We start from the raw sequence: 23,772 nt of genomic DNA on the forward strand, positions 1-23,772 counted from the left end.
AAACTATACACAATGGTGGTCCCATAAGATTATAACACTATATTTTTACTGTACCCTTTTTTAATTTTTAATTTTTATGGATACATAGTATGTATACATATTTATGGAGTACATATGATGTTTTGATACAGCCATATATTGTGTAATAAACACATCAGAGTAACTAGGGTATCCATCAACTCAAGCATTTATCACTTCTCTGTGTTAGGAACATTGGACTTTTTCTATATTTAGATCTGTTTAGAAATGCAAACACTTACTGTTGTGGTACAGCTCCCTACATATTCAGTACAGTAATATGCTGTACAGGTTTGTAGCCTAAGAGCAATAGGCTATACCATATAGTCAAGGTGTAGCAGGCTGTACCATCAAGGTTTGTGTAAATACATTCTATGATGTCCATACAATGATAAAATCACCTAATGACCCATTTCTCAGAATATATCCGTGTCATTAAGTGACGCATCACTGTAGTTGATCTAGTCTGTCCCCCAGTCCCTTGGCCCTCTGGGCTTTTGAGTAGAGTGGCAGCCCAGATGATCTCTCTGAAATGCCCCAGGGGCCATTCTTCCATTGCCTTGATGAATAACACCTGGCTTCTAGTCTTACTATGTCTTACTAGTCTCTTTATGAAATAGTCACTTGGCCACGCTGTTTCATTTTTTCAAAAGAATGAAAAGCATTCTTTTTCATTTTTTAAAACATGACCAGGTTGACAATTTTCCAAATATTTAAGTTCTTCTTTCCTTTTGGTTATAAATTTCATTTTTAATTTGTTTCTCCCTTCTCACATTTTACTTTATTTACATACAGAAGCCACGCCACACCCTCAACACTTTGCTTAGGTACTTCTCCTACCAAATATCCTTTCTTCTCACTCAGAAGTTCCACCTTCCACAAAATACTAGAATACAAATTCAATTCAGCCAAGTTCTCAGCCACTTTATAAAAAAGATTGCCTTTCTTCCAATTTCCAATAAGATATTCTTCATTTCCATCTGAGACCTCATCAGAATGGCCTTTGCCATCCATATTTCTACCAGCATTCTGTGCATGATCTCTTAGGTAATCTCTAAGAAGACGGAGGCTTTCTCTACATATCTCTTCTGAGCCCTCATAAGAATCACCCATAATGCCCTCTTCATTTCAATGTAGGTTTTTTCTAGCATTCAAACTCCAAACTCTTCCAGCCCCTCCCCACTACCCAGTTCCAAAGCTGCTTCCACACATGTAGGTATTTGTTATAGCAACACCCCACTTCTTGGTACAAATTTCTGTCTTAGTCTGTTCAGGCTGCTATAACAAAATACATTAGAGTGGATAATTTATAAACAACAGAAATGTATTGCTCACAGTTCTGGAGGCTGTGAAGTTCAAAATCAAGATGCAACCAGATTCAGTGTCAGCTAAGGACCCATTCCTCATACATGGCAGCTTCTTAGTGTCCTCACATAGCAGAAGGGGTGAATAAGCCCCCTTGGGCTCTTTTATAAGGGAACTAATCTCACTCATGAGGGTTCTGCCCTCATGACATAATCACCTCCTAAACGTCCCACCTCTTAATACTATTGAATTGGAGATTACATTTCAACATGAATTTTGGGGAGACACAACATCCAGACTATAGCATCCCTCTACTTTCAACCCTCACCTTCCCCCAAAATAAGAATAAGTTCTTGGGAGGATCTAACCTCCCGATTTTCCCCCTCTCATTATTCAATCAGCTTCATGTGTTTATTTCAAACTTTACCACTTCAAAAGTTCAAGCCCTTCTGTTACATTAATGTCTGCTTTCATTTTTCTTTATTCTCTGTTCAAACAAGTTGTTAAAGTCTATGGTTAAAGAGGAGCCATACAGAGAAGGCTAATGCTCATTTCATTAGAAAGAACTGAATTTTACATTTGTAGGGTAGAAACACTGCCTCAAAACATAGTGATCTCTGATTCCTTCTACATTCTCCTTAGCTTACAGATATCCTAAAAATGATACGCATTTGGTGAGTGAGGAAGAGTGCTATCCTACCAAATTTACTACAAATTTGAAGCCTTCTTCTGGTTTTTCACCTTTAATTTTCTGGGGTTTTTTTTGTTTTTTTTTTTTTGAGATGGAGTTTCACTCTTGTTGCCCAGGCTGGAGTGCAATGGTGCAATCTTGGCTCACCGCAACCTCCACCTCCCAGGTTCAAGCAATTCTCCTGCCTCAGCCTCCCAAGTAGCTGGGATTACAGGCATGAGCCACCATGCCCAGCTAATTTTGTAATTTTAGTAGAGACAGGGTTTCTCTATGTTGGTCAGGCTGGTCTCGAACTCCCAACCTCAGGTGATCCACCCTCCTCGGCCTCCCAAAGTGCTGGGATTACAGGCATGAGCCACCACACCCAGCCTTCACTTTTAACTTTCAAAATGAAAGAGTTGTATCAGGAATACTCCTCCTATAAACAAGACCAATATATGGAAATTGTATTATATAAAAGAAAAATAAATGCATATTCACTTTGTAAAATAACTTATCCAGTGAATTTCTTTACTAGCAAGTTTCCCCAGTACTTCAAAAAAATGACACAATTTATTTTAAATTTTGATTTTTACACATGGGAAGACAGACTTATGTAAAATGAGGTACAACTACAGCCATAAAGAAAATTCTTCCCCACCAATTCACCAACCCTTCTCTATACATTAATATATTTATGTATATACTCGTTCTAATCATATAGAATATGAGTAACTGCACAAGTATACAGTTGCTATCTGCTATTTGGATAATTGCTACAACACAACTTGTTTTCCATATCACACTAGAAGAGACTGAGCTGAAATGTCAGTTTTCAGAATAAACACTTTTAAGCACTTACTTGGTGAGTTAGGAGTTCAGTATCTCAGGTGCCAAAGGGCTCTGACCTAACATTCGCTCATTCCTAGAGAAAACAGTTATGTTGAGTCACAGGCAGAAAGATAAGGGAAACACTTTTAGTTCTCAAATTAAGTTAGTCACTCATTTTGCAACTGCATTCACATCTGACAGCCTTGATAGACAAATATTTCAGGAGAAACTTATATAAAGAAAATAAATTGCCATTTGGCACTTTTCATGCCTGGCACCCTCAAGGAGAAGAAGACCCCATCTTTATTCCACAGGCAGCACTTCCTGCTGCTTTGTTCTTTATTTAGTTCTCTTTAAAGTTCAGCAGCATTTTAATTCTTTTTCAAATTCTCCAAAATTCTAAACCACTCCATACGTGACAGAATTTTAAATAAATCCTCATAGTTTCAAAAGTATAAATAAAGTCCTGAGCCACCACAGAAAGCAGCAACCAGTGTCTTTGTCAGGTACCCTCGCCTTCAGGCCTATCTTGATGCCCTTGGCTAGCACCATCTCTCCCTTCCCTCTGGCCACAGCCACCTACTGCCTTCCACCCACTTGGGGCTCCTAGTTTCATCCTCTATGTCTGCCTGCTACAGACTGCATCACTCAGCACTGCATGCATTGCACTGCATACTCTCATCCACCTTTCCTTTTTCCTAGCAGGATCCTTACCTTTTTTTTCCCCAAAAATTCACTCCTGCTCCACACAGTCATGCTCTTCAGGAAAGCTAACTCCATTCCCAGCTTTCAAGCGGTGGGTCTGATTAGTGTGAGTAAATCAGTACATAGCACTCTCCCAGTGACTATCATGGCTTAAGTTGGCCCAATCAAACTGAAGGGAAAGACAGTTGGAAAAGAAGTTTTTTTCTCACTCTCCCTTCCCTCTTCCGGACATGAATAAGGAAGCATGAGGCCCTACTTGTCAGTGGCAGCCCTCTTGTGACCATAAAAAGAACCATCTTCAGTTTGAAATTGATGTGGAAATATCTGGGATGAATTCTTGATGTCATCGTTGAACCACTAACCATATTCCTCTGAAGCTCACCTGACTTCTGAACTTCTTTCTTGTAGCACTTCTCAGAGGCTTTACTATTCCAAAATACACTGTGACCCTTCAAGAGGGAAGTGTGGTAAGTCTGTCCTTCCCAACCAGATTTGATCACACAGCCCTGTCTCTCTCAAGGACTAGCGTTCCACGGAACTCAGCTTGGGGAACACCACACTGTGGTCATTTTAGGATTATCTGGGGCCAAAATTTCTCCTGACATGCTGTCAATCACTAGCTACTAAAGAGCTAGGGATAAAGAACACACAACATAAATCCTTAAACCCAAGATGTCCTGCTTGAGATATACACTATGTGTTAATAGTTTGGACACAATCCAAATTCCACAATCACCTAATAATTTCTCTCTTTTTCTAAACCAAGTCAATACTAATTTATTAAATTACATATTTATTTTATTCACAAACATTTGGCATGATTCCTCTGCCCCAAATATTAAAATACCAACAAAAACAAGGCTTACTTCTGCCTAATATTCAAAGCCATCCTGATCTGACCCTTCCCTTATTAGCTGTTTGTCACAACTCCCCAGCCCAGTCTTCACCTTAGACTCATTACTCTCTCCCATCTCTTCAGTCCTCAGCTCAGATCCCAACCGCAGCAGCCTCATCCTTTCCAATTTTTTTTTTCAGGTCTAGAATTGCAAATTAATTTTAATTATACATTTAGTTATATAAGCAATACATTAATACATGCTCCTTATAAAAATCTAAATGCTAGGCTAACATCCCCTTTGATAGCCCCAATTGTGGTTCTTTCCTGCCTCTACAAAAGTAACCACTGTTATCAGCTTTATGTGTAACCTTCCAGACCTTTTTCTGGGCATTTATACACACATATATGGACCCACAGAACACATGCAGGCATCTTCCATTCTATTGCTGCTCACTGTCCTCACCTTGGTTATGGACAGCTTTAAGGTCCTGGAAGCCAGGAGAGGTATTGAGAGGTGACAGCGTGCTGGCAGCCCTCGCAGCCCTCGCTCACTCTCGGTGCCTCCTTGGCCTCGACGCCCATTCTGGCCGTGCTTGAGGAACCCTTCAGCCCACCACTGCACCATGGGAGCCCTTCTCTGGGCTGTCCAAGGCCGGAGCTGCCTCCCTGGGCTTGCGGGGAGGTGTGGAGGGAGAGGCACCGGCAGGAACTGGGGCTGTGCTCGGTGCTTGCGGGCCAGCTAGAGTTCCGGGTGGGCGTGGGCTTGGCAGGCCCCGCACTCGGAGCGGCCAGTCGGCCCCTCCGGCCCCGGGCAGTGAGGGGCTTAGCACCCAGGCCAGCAGCTGTGGAGGGTGCGCCAGGTCCCCCAGCAATGCTGGCCCACTGGCTGTGTGCTCGATTTCTCACCGGGCCTTAGCTGCCTCCCGAGGGGCAGGGCTCAGGACCTACAGCCCGCCATGCCTGGGTCTCCCCCACCCAACACCCCCCATCCCCCCCAACGCCCCCACACTGTGGAAGCTTTGTTCTTTCACTCTTTGCAATAAACCTTGCTGCTGCTCACTCTATGGGTCCACACTGCCTTTATGAGCTGTAACACTCACCGCCGAGGTCTGCAGCTTCACTCCTGAAGCCAGTGAGACTAGAACCCACCCGGAGGAACAAACAACTCCAGACACACCGCCTTAAGAGCTGTAACACTCACCGCGAAGGTCTGCAGCTTTACTCCTGAGCCAGTGAGACCACGAACCCACCAGAAGGAAGAAACTCCAAACACATCTGAACATCAGAAGGAACAAACTCTGGACACGCCGCCTTTAAGAACTGTAAAACTCAGGGTGGAGCCAAGATGGCCGAATAGGAACAGCTCCGGTCTACAGCTCCCAGCGTGAGCGACGCAGAAGATGGGTGATTTCTGCATTTCCATCTGAGGTACCGGGTTCATCTCACCAGGGAGTGCCAGACAGTGGGCGCAGGACAGTGGGTGCAGCGCACTGTGCGTGAGCCGAAGCAGGGCGAGGCATTGCCTCACTCGGGAAGCACAAGGGGTCAGGAAGTTCCCTTTCCTAGTCAAAGAAAGGGGTGACAGATGGCACCTAGAAAATCAGGTCACTCCCACCCCAATACTGCGCTTTTCCAACGGGCTTAAAAAACGGCGCACCAGGAGATTATATCCTGCACCTGGCTCGGAGGGTCCTATGCCCACGGAGTCTCGCTGATTGCTAGCACGGCAGTCTGAGATCAAACTGCAAAGCGGCAGCGAGGCTGGGGGAGGGGCGCCCGCCATTGCCCAGGCTTGCTTAGGTAAAGAAAGCAGCCCGGAAGCTCAAACTGGATGGAGCCCACCACAGCTCAAGGAGGTCTGCCTGCCTCTGTAGGCTCCACCTCTGGGGGCAGGGCACAGACAAACAAAAAGACAGCAGTAACCTCTGCAGACTTAAATGTCCCTGTCTGACAGCTTTGAGGAGAGCAGTGGTTCTCCCAGCACGCAGCTGGAGATCTGAGAATGGGCAGACTGCCTCCTCAAGTGGGTCCCTGACCCCTGACCCCTGAGCAGCCTAACTGGGAGGCACCCCCCAGTAGGGACAGACTGACACCTCACACGGCTGGGTACTCCTCTGAGACAAAACTTCCAGAGGAACGATCAGACAGCAGCATTCGCGATTCATGAAAATCCACTGTTGTGCAGCCACCGCTGCTGGTACCCAGTCAAACAGAGTCTGGAGTGGACCTCTAGCAAACTCCAACAGACCTGCAGCTGAGGGTCCTGTCTGATAGAAGGAAAACTAACAAACAGAAAGGACATCCACACCAAAAACCCATCTGTACACCACCATCATCAAAGACCAAAAGTAGATAAAACCACAAAGATGGGGAAAAAACAGAGCAGAAAAACGGGAAACTCTAAAGAGCAGAGCGCCTCTCCTCCTCCAAAGAGACGCAGTTCCTCACCAGCAACGGAACAAAGCTGGACAAAGAATGACTTTGACGAGTTGACAGAAGAAGGCTTCAGACGATCAAACTACTCCGAGCTACAGGAGGAAATTCAAACCAAAGGCAAAGAAGTTGAAAATTTTGAAAAAACTTTGGACAAATGTATAACTAAAATAACCAATAGAGAGAAGTGCTTAAAGGAGCTGATGGAGCTGAAAGCCAAGGCTTGAGAACTACGTGAAGAATGCAGAAGCCTCAGGAGCCAACACGACCAACTGGAAGAAAGGGTATCAGTGATGCAAGATGAAATGAATGAAATGAAGCCAGAAGGGAAGTTTAGAGAAAAAAGAATAAAAAGAAATGAACAAAGCCTCCAAGAAACATGGGACTATGCGAAAAGACCAAATCTACATCTGATTGGTGTACCTGAAAGTGACGGGGAGAATGGAACCAAGTTGGAAAACACTCTGCAGGATATTATCCAGGAGAACTTCCCCAATCTAGCAAGGCAGGCCAACATTCAGATTCAGGAAATACAGAGAACACCACAAACATACTCCTTGAGAAGAGCAACTCCAAGACACATAATTGTCAGATTCAACAAAGTTGAAATGAAGGAAAAATGTTGATGGCAGCCAGACAGAAAGGTCGGGTTACCCACAAAGGGAAGCCCATCAGACTAACAGTGGATCTCTTGGCAGAAACTCTACAAGCCAGAAGAGAGTGGGGGCCAATATTCAACATTCTTAAAGAAAAGAATTTTCAACCCAAAATTTCATATCCAGCCAAACTAAGCTTCATAAGTGAAGGAGAAATAAAATACTTTACAGACAAGCAAAGGCTGAGAGATTTTGTCACCACCAGGCCTGCCCTAAAAGAGCTCCTGAAGGAAGCACTAAACATGGAAAGGAACAACCGGTACCAGCCACTGCAAAATCATGCCAAATTGTAAAGACCATCGAGGGTAGGAAGAAACTGCATCAACTAATGAGCAAAATAACCAGCTAACATCATAATGACAGGATCAAATTCACACATAACAATATTAACTTTAAATGTAAATGGACTAAATGCTCCAATTAAAAGACACAGACTGGCAAATTGGATAAAGAGTCAAGACCCATCAGTGTGCTGTATTCAGGAAACCCATCTCACGTGCAGAGACACACATAGGCTCAAAATAAAAGGATGGAGGAAGATCTACCAAGCAAATGGAAAACAAAAAAAGGCAGGGGTTGCAATCCTAGTCTCGGATAAAACAGACTTTAAACCAACAAAGATCCAAAGAGACAAAGAAGGCCATTACATAATGGTAAAGGGATCAATTCAACAAGAAGAGCTAACTATCCTAAATATATATGCACCCAATACAGGAGCACCCAGATTCATAAAGCAAGTCCTGAGTGACCTCCAAAGAGACTTAGACTCCCACACAATAACAATGGGAGACTTTAACACCCCACTGTCAACATTAGACAGATCAACGAGACAGAAAGTTAACAAGGATACCCAGGAATTGAACTCAGCTCTGCACCAAGCGGACCTAATAGACATCTACAGAACTCTCCACCCCAAATCAACAGAATATACATTTTTTTCAGCACCACAGCACACCTATTCCAAAATTGACCACATAGTTGGAAGTAAAGCTCTCCTCAGCAAATGTAAAAGAACAGAAATTATAACAAACTGTCTCTCAGACCACAGTGCAATCAAACTAAAACTCAGGATTAAGAAACTCACTCAAAACCGCTCAACTACATGGAAACTGAACAACCTGCTCCTGAATGACTACTGGGTACATAACGAAATGAAGGCAGAAATAAAGATGTTCTTTGAAACCAACGAGAACAAAGACACAACGTACCAGAATCTCTGGGACACATTCAAAGCAGTGTGTAGAGGGAAATTTATAGCACTAAATGCCCACAAGAGAAAGCAGGAAAGATCCAAAATTGACACCCTAACATCACAATTAAAAGAACTAGAAAAGCAAGAGCAAACACATTCAAAAGCTAGCAGAAGTTAAGAAACAACTAAAATCAGAGCAGAACTGAGGGAAATAGAGACAAAAAAAACCCTTCAAAAAATTAATGAATCCAGGAGCTGGTTTTTTGAAAGGATCAACAAAATTGATAGACCGCTAGCAAGACTAATAAAGAAAAAGAGAAGAATCAAATAGACGCAATAAAAAATGATAAAGGGGATATCACCACCGATCCCACAGAAATACAAACTACCATCAGAGAATACTACAAACATCTCTATGCAAATAAACTAGAAAATCTAGAAGAAATGGATAAATTCCTCGACACATACACCCTCCCAAGACTAAACCAGGAAGAAGTTGAATCTCTGAATAGACTAATAACAGGATCTGAAATTGTGGCAATAATCAATAGCTTACCAACCAAAAAGAGTCCAGGACCAGATGGATTCACAGCTGAATTCTACCAGAGGTACAAGGAGGAACTGGTACCATTCCTTCTGAAACTATTCCAATCAACAGAAAAAGAGGGAATCCTCCCTGACTCATTTTATGAGGCCAGCATCATCCTGATACCAAAGCCGGGCAGAGACACAACCAAAAAAGAGAATTTTAGACCAATATCCTTGATGAACATTGATGCAAAAATCCTCAGTAAAATACTGGCAAACCAAATCCAGCAGCACATCAAAAAGCTTATCCACCATGATCAAGTGGGCTTCATCCCTGGGATGCAAGGCTGGTTCAATATACGCAAATCAATAAATGTAATCCAGCATATAAACAGAACCAAAGACAAAAACCACATGATTATCTTAATAGATGCAGAAAAGGCCTTTGACAAAATTCAACAATGCTTCATGCTAAAAACTCTCAATAAATTAGCTATTGATGGGATGTATCTCAAAATAATAAGAGCTATCTATGACAAACCCACAGCCAATATCATACTGAATGGGCAAAAACTGGAAGCATTCCCTTTGAAAACTGGCACAAGACAGGGATGCCCTCTCTCACCACTCCTATTCAACATAGTGTTGGAAGTTCTGGCCAGGGCAATTAGGCAGGAGAAGGAAATAAAGGGCATTCAACTAGGAAAAGAGGAAGTCAAATGGTCCCTGTTTGCAGATGACATGATTGTATATCTAGAAAACCCCATCATCTCAGCCCAAAATCTCCTTAAGCTGATAAGCAACTTCAGCAAAGTCTCAGGATACAAAATCAATGTACAAAAAGCACAAGCATTCTTATACACCAATAACAGACAAATAGAGAGCCAAATCATGAGTGAACTCCCATTCACAATTGCTTCAAAGAGAATAAAATACCTAGGAATCCAACTTACAAGGGATGTAAAGGACCTCTTCAAGGAGAACTACAAACCACTGCTCAAGGAAATAAAAGAGGATACAAACAAATGGAAGAACATTCCATGCTCATGGATAGGAAGAATCAATATCGTGAAAATGGCCATACTGCCCAAGGAAATTTATAGATTGAATCTATAAATTGATGCCATCCCCATCAAGCTACCAATGACTTTCTTCACAGAATTGGAAAAAACTACTTTAAAGTTCTTATGGAACCAAAAAAGAGCCCGCATCGCCAAGTCAATCCTAAGCCAAAAGAACTAAGCTGGAGGCATCACGCTACCTGACTTCAAACTATACTACAAGGCTACAGTAACCAAAACAGCATGGTACTGATACCAAAACAGAGATATAGATCAATGGAACAGAACAGAGCTCTGAGAAATAACGCCACATATCTACAGCTATCTGATCTTTGACAAACCTGAGAAAAACAAGCAATGGGGAAAGGATTCCCTACTTAATAAATGGTGCTGGGAAAACTGGCTAGCCATATGGAGAAAGCTGAAACTGGATCCCTTCCTTACACCTTATACAAAAATCAATTCAAGATGGATTAAAGACTTAAACGTTAGACCTAAAACCATAAAAACCCTAGAAGAAAACCTAGGCATTACCTTTCAGGACATAGGCATGGGCAAGGACTTCATGTCTAAAACACCAAAAGCAATGGCAACAAAAGCCAAAAGTGACAAATGGGATCTAATTAAACTAAAGAGCTTCTGCACAGCAAAAGAAACTACCATCAGAGTGAACGGGCAACCTACAAAATGGGAGAAAATTTTTGCAACCTACTCATCTGACAAAGGGCTAATATCCAGAATCTACAATGAACTCCAACAAATTTACAAGAAAAAAACAACTCCATCAAAAAGTGGGTGAAGGATATGAACAGACACTTCTCAAAAGAAGACATTTATGCAGCCAAAAGACACATGAAAAAATGCTCACCATCACTGGCCATCAGAGAAATGCAAATCAAAACCACAATGAGATACCATCTCATACCAGTTAGAATGGCAATCATTCAAAAGTCAGGAAACAACAGGTGCTGGAGAGGATGTGGAGAAATAGGAACACTTTTACACTGTTGGTGGGACTGTAAACTAGTTCAACCATTGTGGAAGTCAGTGTGGCGATTCCTCAGCGATCTAGAACTAGAAATACCATTTGACCCAGCCATCCCATTACTGGGTATATACCCAAAGGACTATAAATCATGCTGCTATTAAGACACACGCACACGTATGTTTATTGCGGCACTATTCACAATAGCAAAGACTTTGAACCAACCCAAATGTCCAACAATGATAGACTGGATTAAGAAAATGTGGCACATATACACCATGGAATACTATGCAGCCATAAAAAATGATGAGTTCATGTCCTTTGTAGAGACATGGATGAAACTGGAAATCATCATTCTCAGTAAACTATCGCAAGAACAAAAAACCAAACACCGCATATTCTCACTTATAGGTGGGAATTGAACAATGAGAACACGTGGATACAGGAAGGGGAACATCACACTCTGGGGACTGTTGTGGGGTGGGGGGAGGGGGGAGGGATAGCTTTAGGAGATATACCTAATGCTAAATGGTGAGTTAATGGGTGCAGCACACCAGCATGGCACATGTATACATATGTAACTAACCTGCACATTGTGCACATGTACCCTAAAACTTAAAGTATAATAATAATAAAATAAAATAAAAAAGAACTGTAACACTCACCATGAGGGTCCACGGCTTCATTCTTGAACTCAGTGAGACCAAGAACCCACCAATTCTGGACGCAGTATTAGCTCCTAGAAACCGCGATCAAGGAAAAGAGAAGTACAACTTAGTCCCTCTGGAAAAATGGATAATACACAGCATCCGCTGTTACACCGAAAATGTCATATTCTCAGAGGGCAAGAACTGGACAGCAAAGCCCTCTCACAGTAATGCATGGAGGAGAAAAAAGGAGCCATGGGGTGCTAGGAGCAAGGCTGTCAGGCTCCCTGAAGAAGCATTATGATATGGTTTGGATTTGTGTCCCCATATCTCGTGTTTAATTGTAATCTCCCATGTTGGAGGAGGGGCCTGGTGGGAGGCGACTGGATCATGGGGGTGCATATCCCCTTTGCTGTTCTTGTGATAGTGAGTTCTCACCAGATCTGGTTGTTTAAAAGTGTGTGGCACCTCCCCCTCCGCCCTCTCTCTTCTGCTCTGGTCACATAAGATATGTCTGCTTCCCCTTCACCTTCCATCAAGATTGAAAGCTTCCTGAGACCTCCCCAGCCATGCTACCTGTGCAGCCTGTGGAACCATGAGCCAATTACACCTCTTTTCTTTATAAATTACCCAGTCTCAGCTATTTCTTTATAGCAGTGGGAGAGTGAACAAACATACCTTACAATCTCCATCGGATGTCACAGGGCTGCAATGGTTTGAAGTAGGCAACACTCCAACCCTCATCAACATTGTGCAGTCCAGCTCTTCCCTGGGATCCTCTTCACAAGCTACACTCCACTCCCCCAGCCCCTCTCTACTTCTCACCCCTTCTGTCTGGAAAGCTGGGAGAGCTGCCATTTTGGATTTGGACAGCTACTTCCCAAATGTCCAACCAAGGGAAAGTAGGGAAACAAAAGAAGGCCCACCCATGTTTACAGTGGGTTTGCTGTTCCTTGCCCACTCTTCATCGTTACAGCCAAAACCGTTCTCTCCTGAGTTTGACAGAAACACTCTTAGGACAAATGTGCTAGTAGTGGCATGTTTTTCCCCAGGATCAGAGAGAGAGCACAACTGGGGGTGAGGTGGAAGGGACCCCCTGATGAAGTGGCAGTACAAGGGGAAAAGGGTGCTGAGCAAGAGTCAGACACACATCTGCACCAGCTCCCGTCACCTCCCCCCGCCCCAAGCACTCCACCTTCCCCCTCATTTCCTGCACTGAGCCTTTGGTTATGAAACCTCTTTTGTTAATATCCACTAGATGTATTTGAATAAAATACCAAAATAGCCAAGTATAAATGTAAAGTTTCCATTAAAGATGACCTCACTAGATTCACAACTCCTTCAGAACAGCACAGCCCTGTGTGAAGCCAGCAGAGTGGGTGAGTGGGAGCTTCACCTGGGTTCAGGCAACGCTTTTAATTGACTACAATCCTCAATTCTGGCTCATGTCCCAGAATACAAGGCAAGGCTCCTCTCTTCTGGTCATCTAAGACTTCTGCCTTTTCTTTTTTTTCTTTTGAGACGGAGTCTCACTCTGTCGCCCAGGCTGGAGTGCAGTGGTGCAATCTCTGCTCATTGCCACCTCCACCTCCCGGGTTCAAGTGATTCTCCTGTCTCAGCCTCCGGAGTAGCTGGGCTTACAGGTGCCTGACACCACGCCTGGCTAATTTTTGTATTTTTAGTAGAGATGGGGTGTAACTGTGTTGGCCAGGCTGGTCTTGAACTCCTGACCTCAGGTGATCCGCCTGCCTTGGCCTCCCAAAGTGCTGGGATTACAGGCGTGAGCCACTGTGCCCGGCCTGACCACTGCCTTTTCATAAAGAAAATCCAACAGCAAAAAAGAATACATATATATTTGGAATTTTCCCCAGCATAATAATCTCTGCCTTCCTCCCTGACTTCATGTCCTCCCACTATCTCCTCCCCCACTCTGTCTCTCGCTGTCCCACTCAGAGATGATGCTCCTTCCTGGTTTAGGCCTTTGCACACACTGCTCCTCCTGCCTAGAGCGCTGCTCCTCCTGGTCTCTGCATGACTATTTCTTACTTGCCATTCACACTAAATGTCTTGTCTTGCTCTAAATGTCATCTCTCAGGCCTTTTCTGGATTTCTGCTCCAATATAGTCACTTTTTTAGATCTCTCTATTTTAGCTTTCTGCATAGAACCTAGCAATATCTGATGTTTTTCTTTTTTCCTTTTGCTGTTGCTGATGTTGTTTTTTAATTGTTTGACTTCTAGACTAGAATGGGAACGGGAATTTGCCTTGTTCATCCCAGCATCCCAGACATCTGAAAACAGAGCCTAGCATAAATAAGTATTGAATGAGTGCATCTTTGGACCTGCAACTTCACATGTAAGCCCTTGCCTAATCCTCCTTCTATCTCAAAGCTTGTTTCTCATCCTTCCCTCCAACTCATGCTTTCCTCCAACCAGACTCATTTATTTAAAGTTCTCCTTTCATGCATGCTGTGTTGTCTTCCATTCTTTTCCACATACAGTCATGGGCCACATAACAATGTTTCACCCAATCATGGACCACATATATGACAGTGGTCCCATAAGATTATAGTACTGCATTTTGACTGTACCTTGTTAATGTTGATGTATTTAAATCCATTGTGTTACAATTGTATTGCAATTGCATTACAATTGTATTGCCATTGCGTTACAATTGCATTGCCATTGTGTTACAATTGCCTACAATATTCAGTACAGTAGTATGCTATACAGAGTTGTAGCCTAGACACAATAGGCTATACCATATAGCCTAGGTGTGTAGTAGGCCATGTCATCTAGGTTTGTGTCAGTACACTCCGTGATGTTTACACATTGAAGAAATTGCCTAACAACACATCCCTCAGCATATATGCCCTTCGTTAATCGACATGTGACTGTACTGTTCTCTCCCTTTTCTGTTCCCCGACTTGCCTGAAACCCTAGCTTCTCCACCTAGCTGAATCCTTCCTGTCTTTTAGCTGTTAGATCAAACATCACCTTCTTCAAAAACAGTCCCCACCTACCTCCTTCCATCCTCAGCCAGGCTACAAGTTTCTCCTCTGTGTTGGGAATTCTCTGCTTGCATGTACCAAATTATTTATGTCATTGTTCTGGTTATGTATCTATTTACTCCTATTTACTCCCCTAGAGATTGAGATCATGAATGGGGGTCATGTTAGTTTCCATACATCTGCAGCCCACTGACAGGTGAGTACTCAATAAATGGCTGCTGAATGAATAAATAGGAAACATGTAAATATTCTGAAAGAAAAGAAAGAAGAGCAATAGAAAGAGGCTCGGCACGGTGGCTCACACCTGTAATCCCAGCACTTTGGGAGGCCAAGGCAGGTGGATCACTTGAGGTTAGGAGTTCGAGACCAGCCTGGCCAACACGGTGAAACCCCATCTCTACCAAAAATACAAAAAATTAGCTGGGTGTGGTGGTACCCGCCCATAGTCCCGGCTACTTGGGAGACTAAGGCAGGAGAATCGTTTGAACCTAGGAGGCAGAGAGTGCAGTGAGCCAAGATCATACCACTGCACTCCAGCCTGGGTGACAGAGTGAGACTCTGTCTCAAAATAAATAAATAAAGGGAGGGAGGGAGGGAGGGAGGATGGAAGGAAGGAAGGAAGGAAGGAAAGAAGGAAAGAAGAAAGAAAGGAAGGGAATTACTGAAATGCAAGAGAAAAGACTTCATCTAAATCTTTTAGATTTGGAAAAAAAATCCTGAATGAGACCAGAGAAACATCATATCAAAGTTAGGGGGATCTAAGACCTGCAGTGACCCTCCTTCATCTATTCCACTAGTTTTGATGCAATGATGTAGAAACCTACTAGATGTGGCCTTTTCAAATTATTTCTATTTATTATAAAATTATTGAACACAACAAAAGATAATCCAATATAAAATTACCTGACATCTAAACTAGGCCTTCCTGTTGATATACATACACCATGTCTTTGGGGTAGAAGAAGGCCACAGTAGTAACCTATAGGTGGGATCCACGATTGTGCACTATCACCCTGCAGGTATGGATATGTGCCCTCACCAATCCACAGGTGCCTAGGCTCTCACTGGGGGTTGGATTCAGTAGGAGGGCTCTCATTAGAGCAATATCAAAAACCTTTCTCCAGAGGCTTGCCCTTCCAGCTCAGGCAAGGGGATGGAAAGAATGTATCCCTGCAGCAGGAGCAAGTATCATGAAGGTATGAACGTTTGAGATCTTATAATTAATGGACACCTCTTGGCTGTCCTGGTTCTGTATATATATACTGTTTCTGTTACCCCAACCATATCGTTGTAAATCTTACGTATATGTAAACTAAGCAACCCCAAAGGATTGGTTTTAGCTGTAGTTTTTATGTATATACAAATTAGACAAACCAATGTCAATTCTAGATATGGTTAAGCAGACTTCCAGAGTAGGCTGATTCGATACCCCCACGCATGTGGCTAGAGTTTTACACATACACGAGTTAGGCAACCCTAGTATGTAGCTCCTAATAAGATGTGGTGCTTCCTTTCACTGGACACAAGCAGCTCTTATACGTTAGTATGATAAGATAATGAGACCAGAACTAGGACTATGTAATCACAAACATACTCTATGCAGTGGAGGCTGTAACATACACCATATAGTCTTCCTTCTCTTATAGAGAGAAGTACACATATGATCTGTTTCATTCTGCTCATAAAAGTGATAAAGGGAGCCAAAGGACTCGAGGCTCCTTCCCAGGTATATGATACCTTGCATCGATCCTCAACAAAGTAGTTTCTTTTCTATCCTCCTTTATTTCCTGGTGGTACCAAGGCTATGAACTGGGATAGACAGAAAGGGTTTCTCAATGACAAATTCTGCTCCCATGACATAAGTTCTCTGCCCTTGACCACCTAAAACTTCTAATTGGACCAATTTCTCTCCTTGATGTCTTAAGAGAAAAAAAGAAAATAAAAATTACAAATCAGAAGGTTTATGGCCCATGTCAAGCAACATCTTTCTAAGAAGATGGAATCAATACTGATGCAACCCATAGCCTTACAATAGGAATATAAAGCAAAGAGATAGATTTCCCCAAGATTCATCTAGGCCTACTAGTTTCATTTCTGTAGTTGGGCCTCATATGTGAAAAGTCTCCAACAGGGAGAACTAGTCATCTAGAGACAGAATATCCTAACTTTTCAAATACAGTCATGCATCATTTAATGATGGGGATATGTTCTATAAAATGTATCACTAGACGATTTCATCATGGTGCAAACATTATAGAGTGCTCATACACAAACAGATGGGAGAGCCTACCACACACTGAGGCTATATGGTATAGCCTAGTGCTCCTAGGCTACAACCCTGTTGAGCATGTTACTGTACTGAATATTGTAGGCAACTGTAACACAATGGTAAGGATTTGTGTATCTAAACATAGCTAAACATAGAAAAGGTACAGGGAAAATATGGTATAAAAGATTTAAAAATGATACATTTGTATAAGGTACTCACTGTGAATGAAGCTTGTAGGACTGGAAGTTGCTCTAGATAAGTCAGTGAGTTAGTGGAGAGTGAATACGAAGGCATAGGGCATTACTGTAGCACTGTACTACAGTAGAACACTACTCCAGACTTTATAAACAATGTACACTCAGGCTACATTAAATTTATAAAAATATTTTTTCTTCAATAATAAATTAACTTTAGCTAACTGTAATTTTTTTAAGCTAGAATTGTCATTTATTTATTTATTTTTTCTTTTTTTTATTATTATTATACTTTAAGTTTTAGGGTACATGTACACAATGTGCAGGTTAGTTACATATGTATACATGGCCATGCTGGTGTGCTGCACCCATTAACTTGCCATTTAGCATTAGGTATATCTCCTAATGCTATCCCTCCCCCCACCCCACAACAGTCCCCAGAGTGTGATGTTCCCCTTCCTGTGTCCATGTGTTCTCATTGTTCAAATCCCATCTATGAGTGAGAACATGCGGTGTTTGGTTTTTTCTCCTTGCGACAGTTTACTGACAATGATGATTTCCAATTTCATCCATGTCCCTACAAAGGACATGAACTCATCATTTTTTATGGCTGCATAGTATTCCATGGTGTATATGTGCCACATTTTCTTAACCCAGTCTATCATTGTTGGACATTTGGGTTGGTTCCAAGTCTTTGCTATTGTGAATAGTGCCGCAATAAACATACATGTGCATGTGTCTTTATAGCAGCATGATTTATAATCCTATGGGTATATACCCAGTAATAGGATGGCTGGGTCAAATGGTATTTCTAGTTCTAGATCCCTGAGGAAGCGCCACACTGACTTCCACAATGGTTGAACTAGTTTACAGTCCCACCAACAGTGTAAAAGTGTTCCTATTTCTCCACATCCTCTCCAGCACCTGTTGTTTCCTGACTTTTGAATGATTGCCATTCTAACTGGTATGAGATGGTATCTCATTATGGTTTTGATTTGCATTTCTCTGATGGCCAGTGATGATGAGCATTTTTTCATGTGTCTTTTGGCTGCATAAATGTCTTCTTTTGAGAAGTGTCTGTTCATATCCTTTGCCCACTTTTTGATGGGGTTGTTTTTTTCTTGTAAATTTGTTGGAGTTCATTGTAGATTCTGGATATTAACCCTTTGTCAGATGAGTAGGTTGCAAAAATTTTCTCCCATTTTGTAGGTTGCCCGTTCACTCTGATGGTAGTTTCTTTTGCTGTGCAGAAGCTCTTTGGTTTAATTAGATCCCATTTGTCACTTTTGGCTTTTGTTGCCATTGCTTTTGGTGTTTTAGACATGAAGTCCTTGCCCATGCCTATGTCCTGAAAGGTAATGCCTAGGTTTTCTTCTAGGGTTTTTATGGTTTTAGGTCTAACGTTTAAGTCTTTAATCCATCCTGAATTAATTTTTGTATAAGGTGTAAGAAGGGATCCAGTTTCAGCTTTCTACATATGGCTAGCCAGTTTTCCCAGCACCATTTATTAAATAGGGAATCCTTCCCCATTGCTTGTTTTTCTCAGGTTTGTCAAAGATCAGATAGTTGTAGATATGCGGCATTATTTCTCAGGGCTCTGTTCTGTTCCATTGATCTATATCTCTGTTTTGGTATCAGTACCATGCTGTTTTGGTTACTGTAGCCTTGTAGTATAGTTTGAAGTCAGGTAGTGTGATGCCTCCAGCTTTGTTCTTTTGGCTTAGGATTGACTTGGCGATGCGGGCTCTTTTTTGGTTCCATAGGAACTTTAAAGTAGTTTTTTCCAATTCTGTGAAGAAAGTCATTGGTAGCTTGATGGGGATGGCATCAATTTACAGATTCAATCTATAAATTACCTTGGGCAGTATGGCCATTTTCACGATATTGATTCTTCCTATCCATGAGCATGGAATGTTCTTCCATTTGTTTGTATCCTCTTTTATTTCATTGAGCAGTGGTTTATAGTTCTCCTTGAAGAGGTCCTTCACGTCCCTTGTAAGTTGGATTCCTAAGCATTTTATTCTCTTTGAAGCAATTGTGAATGGGAGTTCACTCATGATTTGGCTCTCTGTTTGTCTGTTATTGGTGTATAAGAATGCTTGTGCTTTTTGTACATTGATTTTGTATCCTGAGACTTTGCTGAAGTTACTTATCAGCTTAAGGAGATTTTGGGCTGAGACGATAGGGTTTTCTAGATATACAATCATGTCATCTGCAAACAGGGACAATTTGACTTCCTCTTTTCCTAATTGAATATCCTTTATTTCCTTCTCCTGCCTAACTGCCCTGGCCAGAACTTCCAACACTATGTTGAATAGGAGTGGTGAGAGAGGGCATCCCTGTCTTGTGCCAGTTTTCAAAGGGAATGCTTCCAGTTTTTGCCCATTCAGTATGATATTGGCTGTGGGTTTGTCATAGATCGCTCTTATTATTTTGAGATACATCCCATCAATACCTAATTTATTGAGAGTTTTTAGCATGAAGGGTTGTTGAATTTTCTCAAAGGCCTTTTCCGCATCTATTGAGATAATCATGTGGTTTTTGTCTTTGGTTCTGTTTATATGCTGGATTACATTTATTGATTTGCATATATTGAACCAGCCTTGCATCCCAGGGATGAAGCCCACTTGATCATGGTGGATAAGCTTTTTGATGTGCTGCTGGACTTGGTTTGCCAGTATTTTATTGAGGATTTTTGCATCAATGTTCATCAAGGAGATTGGTCTAAAATTCTCTTTTTTGGTTGTGTCTCTGCCCGGCTTTGGTATCAGGATGATGCTGGCCTCATAAAATGAGTCAGGGAGGATTCCCTCTTTTTCTGTTGATTGGAATAGTTTCAGAAGGAATGGTACCAGTTCCTCCTTGTACCTCTGGTAGAATTCAGCTGTGAATCCATCTGGTCCTGGACTCTTTTTGGTTGGTAAGCTATTGATTATTGCCACAATTTCAGATCCTGTTATTAGTCTATTCAGAGATTCAACTTCTTCCTGGTTTAGTCTTGGGAGGGTGTATGTGTCGAGGAATTTATCCATTTCTTCTAGATTTTCTAGTTTATTTGCATAGAGGTGTTTGTAGTATTCTCTGATGGTAGTTTGTATTTCTGTGGGATCGGTGGTGATATCTCCTTTATCATTTTTTATTGCGTCTATTTGATTCTTCTCTTTTTCTTTATTAGTCTTGCTAGCGGTCTATCAATTTTGTTGATCCTTTCAAAAAACCAGCTCCTGGACTCATTAATTTTTTGAAGGGTTTTTTTGTCTCTATTTCCTTCAGTTCTGCTCTGATTTTAGTTATTTCTTGCCTTCTCCTAGCTTTTGAATGTGTTTGCTCTTGCTTTTCTAGTTCTTTTAATTGTGATGTTAGGGTGTCAATTTTGGATTTTTCCTGCTTTCTCTTGTGGGCATTTAGTGCTATAAATTTCCCTCTACACACTGCTTTGAATGTGTCCCAGAGATTCTGGTACATTGTGTCTTTGTTCTCGTTGGTTTCAAAGAACATCTTTATTTCTGCCTTCATTTCGTTATGTACCCAGTAGTCATTCAGGAGCAGGTTGTTCAGTTTCCATGTAGTTGAGTGGTTTTGAGTGAGTTTCTTAGTCCTGAGTTTTAGTTTGATTGCACTGTGGTCTGAGAGACAGTTTGTTATAATTTCTGTTCTTTTACATTTGCTGAGGAGAGCTTTACTTCCAACTATGTGGTCAATTTTGGAATAGGTGTGCTGTGGTGCTGAAAAAAATGTATATTCTGTTGATTTGGGGTGGAGAGTTCTGTAGATGTCTATTAGGTCTGCTTCGTGCAGAGCTGAGTTCAATTCCTGTATATCCTTGTTAACTTTCTGTCTCGTTGATCTGTCTAATGTTGACAGTGGGGTGTTAAAGTCTCCCATTATTATTGTGTGGGAGTCTAAGTCTCTTTGGAGGTCACTCAGGACTTGCTTTATGAATCTGGATGCTCCTGTATTGGGTGCATATATATTTAGGATAGTTAGCTCTTCTTGTTGAATTGATCCCTTTACCATTATGTAATGGCCTTCTTTGTCTCTTTGGATCTTTGTTGGTTTAAAGTCTGTTTTATCCGAGACTAGGATTGCAACCCCTGCCTTTTTTTGTTTTCCATTTGCTTGGTAGATCTTCCTCCATCCCTTTATTTTGAGCCTATGTGTGTCTCTGCACATGAGATGGGTTTCCTGAATACAGCACACTGATGGGTCTTGACTCTTTATCCAATTTGCCAGTCTGTGTCTTTTAATTGGAGCATTTAGTCCATTTACATTTAAAGTTAATATTGTTATGTGTGAATTTGATCCTGTCATTATGATGTTAGCTGGTTATTTTGCTCATTAGTTGATGCAGTTTCTTCCTAGTCTCCATGGTCTTTACATTTTGGCATGATTTTGCAGCAGCTGGTACCGGTTGTTCCTTTCCATGTTTAGTGCTTCCTTCAGGAGCTCTTTTAGGGCAGTCCTGGTGGTGACAAAATCTCTCAGCCTTTGCTTGTCTGTAAAGTATTTTATTTCTCCTTCACTTATGAAGCTTAGTTTGGCTGGATATGAAATTCTGGGTTGAAAATTCTTTTCTTTAAGAATGTTGAATATTGGCCCCCACTCTCTTCTGGCTTGTAGAGTTTCTGCCGAGAGAGCCGCTGTTAGTCTGATGGGCTTCCCTTTGTGGGTAACCCGACCTTTCTCTCTGGCTGCCCTTAACATTTTTTCCTTCATTTCAACTTTGGTGAATCTGACAATTATGTGTCTTGGATTTGCTCTTCTCAAGGAGTATGTTTGTGGTGTTCTCTGTATTTCCTGAATCTGAATGTTGGCCTGCCTTTCTAGATTGGGGAAGTTCTCCTGGATAATATCCTGCAGAGTGTTTTCCAACTTGGTTCCATTCTCCCCATCACTTTCAGGTATACCAATCAGATGCAGATTTGGTCTTTTCACATAGTCCCATATTTCTTGGAGGCTTTGTTCGTTTCTTTTTATTCTTTTTTCTCTAAACTTCCCTTCTCACTTCATTTCATTCATTTCATTTTCCATCACTGATACCCTTTCTTCCAGTTGGTCGCATCAGCTCCTGAGGCTTCTGCATTCTTCACGTAGTTCTCGAGCCTTGGCTTTCAGCTCCATCAGCTCCTTTAAGCACTTCTCTGTATTGGTTATTCTAGTTATACATTCGTCTAAAGTTTTTTCAAAGTTTTCAGCCCACTTGAGGAGGCAGTCTGCCTGTTCTCAGATCTCCAGCTGTGTGCTGGGAGAACCACTGCTCTCCTCAAAGCTGTCAGACAGGGACATTTAAGTCTGCAGAGGTTACTGCTGTCTTTTTCTTTGTCTGTGCCTTGCCCCCAGAGCTGGAGCCTATAGAGGCAGGCAGGCCTCCTTGAGCTGTGGTGGGCTCCACCCAGTTTGAGCTTCCAGGCTGCTTTGTTTACCTAAGTGAGCCTGGGCAATGGCGGGCGCCCCTACCCCAGCCTCGCTGCCACCTTGCAGTTTGATCTCAGACTGCCATGCTAGCAATCAGAGAGACTCCGTGGGTGTAGGACCCTCCGAGCCAGGTGCGGGATATAATCTCCTGGTGCGCCGTTTCCTAAGCCCGTCGGAAAAGCGCAGTATTCGGGTAGGAGTGGCCTGATTTTCCAGGTGCCATCTGTCACCCCTTTCCTTGACCAGGAAAGGGAATTCCCTGACCCCTTGGGCTTCTCAAGTGAGGCAATGCCTCGCCCTGCTTCGGCTCATGCACGGTGCGCTGCACCCACTGTCCTGCGCCCACTGTCTGGCACTCCCTAGTGAGATGAACCCGGTACCTCAGATGGAAACGCAGAAATCACCCGTCTTCTGCGTCGCTCATGCTGGGAGCTGTAGACCGGAGCTGTTCCTATTCGGCCATCTTGGTTCCTCCCCTCAGATTTGCCAGCTAACTGTAATTTTTTGACTTCATAAACTTTTTAATTTTTTAACTTTTCGATTCATTTGTAATAACATTTAGCTTAAAACACAAGCACATTGTACAGTTATACAAAAATATTTTCTTTTATTTTTGGTTTTTTTTTTTTTTTTTTTGGAGACAGGGTCTTACTCTGTCACTCAGGCTGAGTGCAGTAGTGCAATCACAGCTCACTGCAGCCTCAGCCTCCTGGGCTCAGCTGATCCTCCCACTCAGCCTCCCAAGTAGCTGAGACCACAAGTGTGCACCACCATGCCTGGCTAACTTTTGTATTTTCTGTAGATATGGGGTTTTGTCATGTTGCCCAGACTGGTCTTGAACCCCTGAGCTCAAGCAATCTGCCCACCTCAGCCTCCCAAAGTGCTGGGATTATAGGTATGAACCACTGCACCAGGCCTATTTTCTTTTTTATATCCTTATTCTATAAGCTTTTATCTATTTTTAATTTTGTTTTTAACTTTTTAAACTTATTTGTTAAAAAATAAGATACAAACAC

At 42.2% G+C, this 23,772-nt stretch overlaps 1 long non-coding RNA gene across 2 annotated transcripts in view; it reads right to left on the reverse strand.

The window, feature by feature from the left end:
* LOC129060359 (uncharacterized) overlaps positions 1-23,772 on the reverse strand; it is a 165,040-nt gene that overhangs the window by 107,537 nt on the left and 33,731 nt on the right. The window contains exons 4-5 of one of the 2 annotated variants that reach the window (XR_008526984.2): positions 11,888-11,961; positions 2,856-2,918 (exon numbers count right to left, since the gene is read on the reverse strand). This is a non-coding gene — a long non-coding RNA (uncharacterized LOC129060359). The remainder of the gene's footprint in view (positions 1-2,855; positions 2,919-11,887; positions 11,962-23,772) is intronic. The other variant, XR_008526985.1, reaches the window with a different exon arrangement.

Source organism: Pongo abelii, chromosome 6, assembly GCF_028885655.2.
Source record: "Pongo abelii isolate AG06213 chromosome 6, NHGRI_mPonAbe1-v2.0_pri, whole genome shotgun sequence".
NCBI classification, from domain to species: domain Eukaryota; kingdom Metazoa; phylum Chordata; class Mammalia; order Primates; family Hominidae; genus Pongo; species Pongo abelii.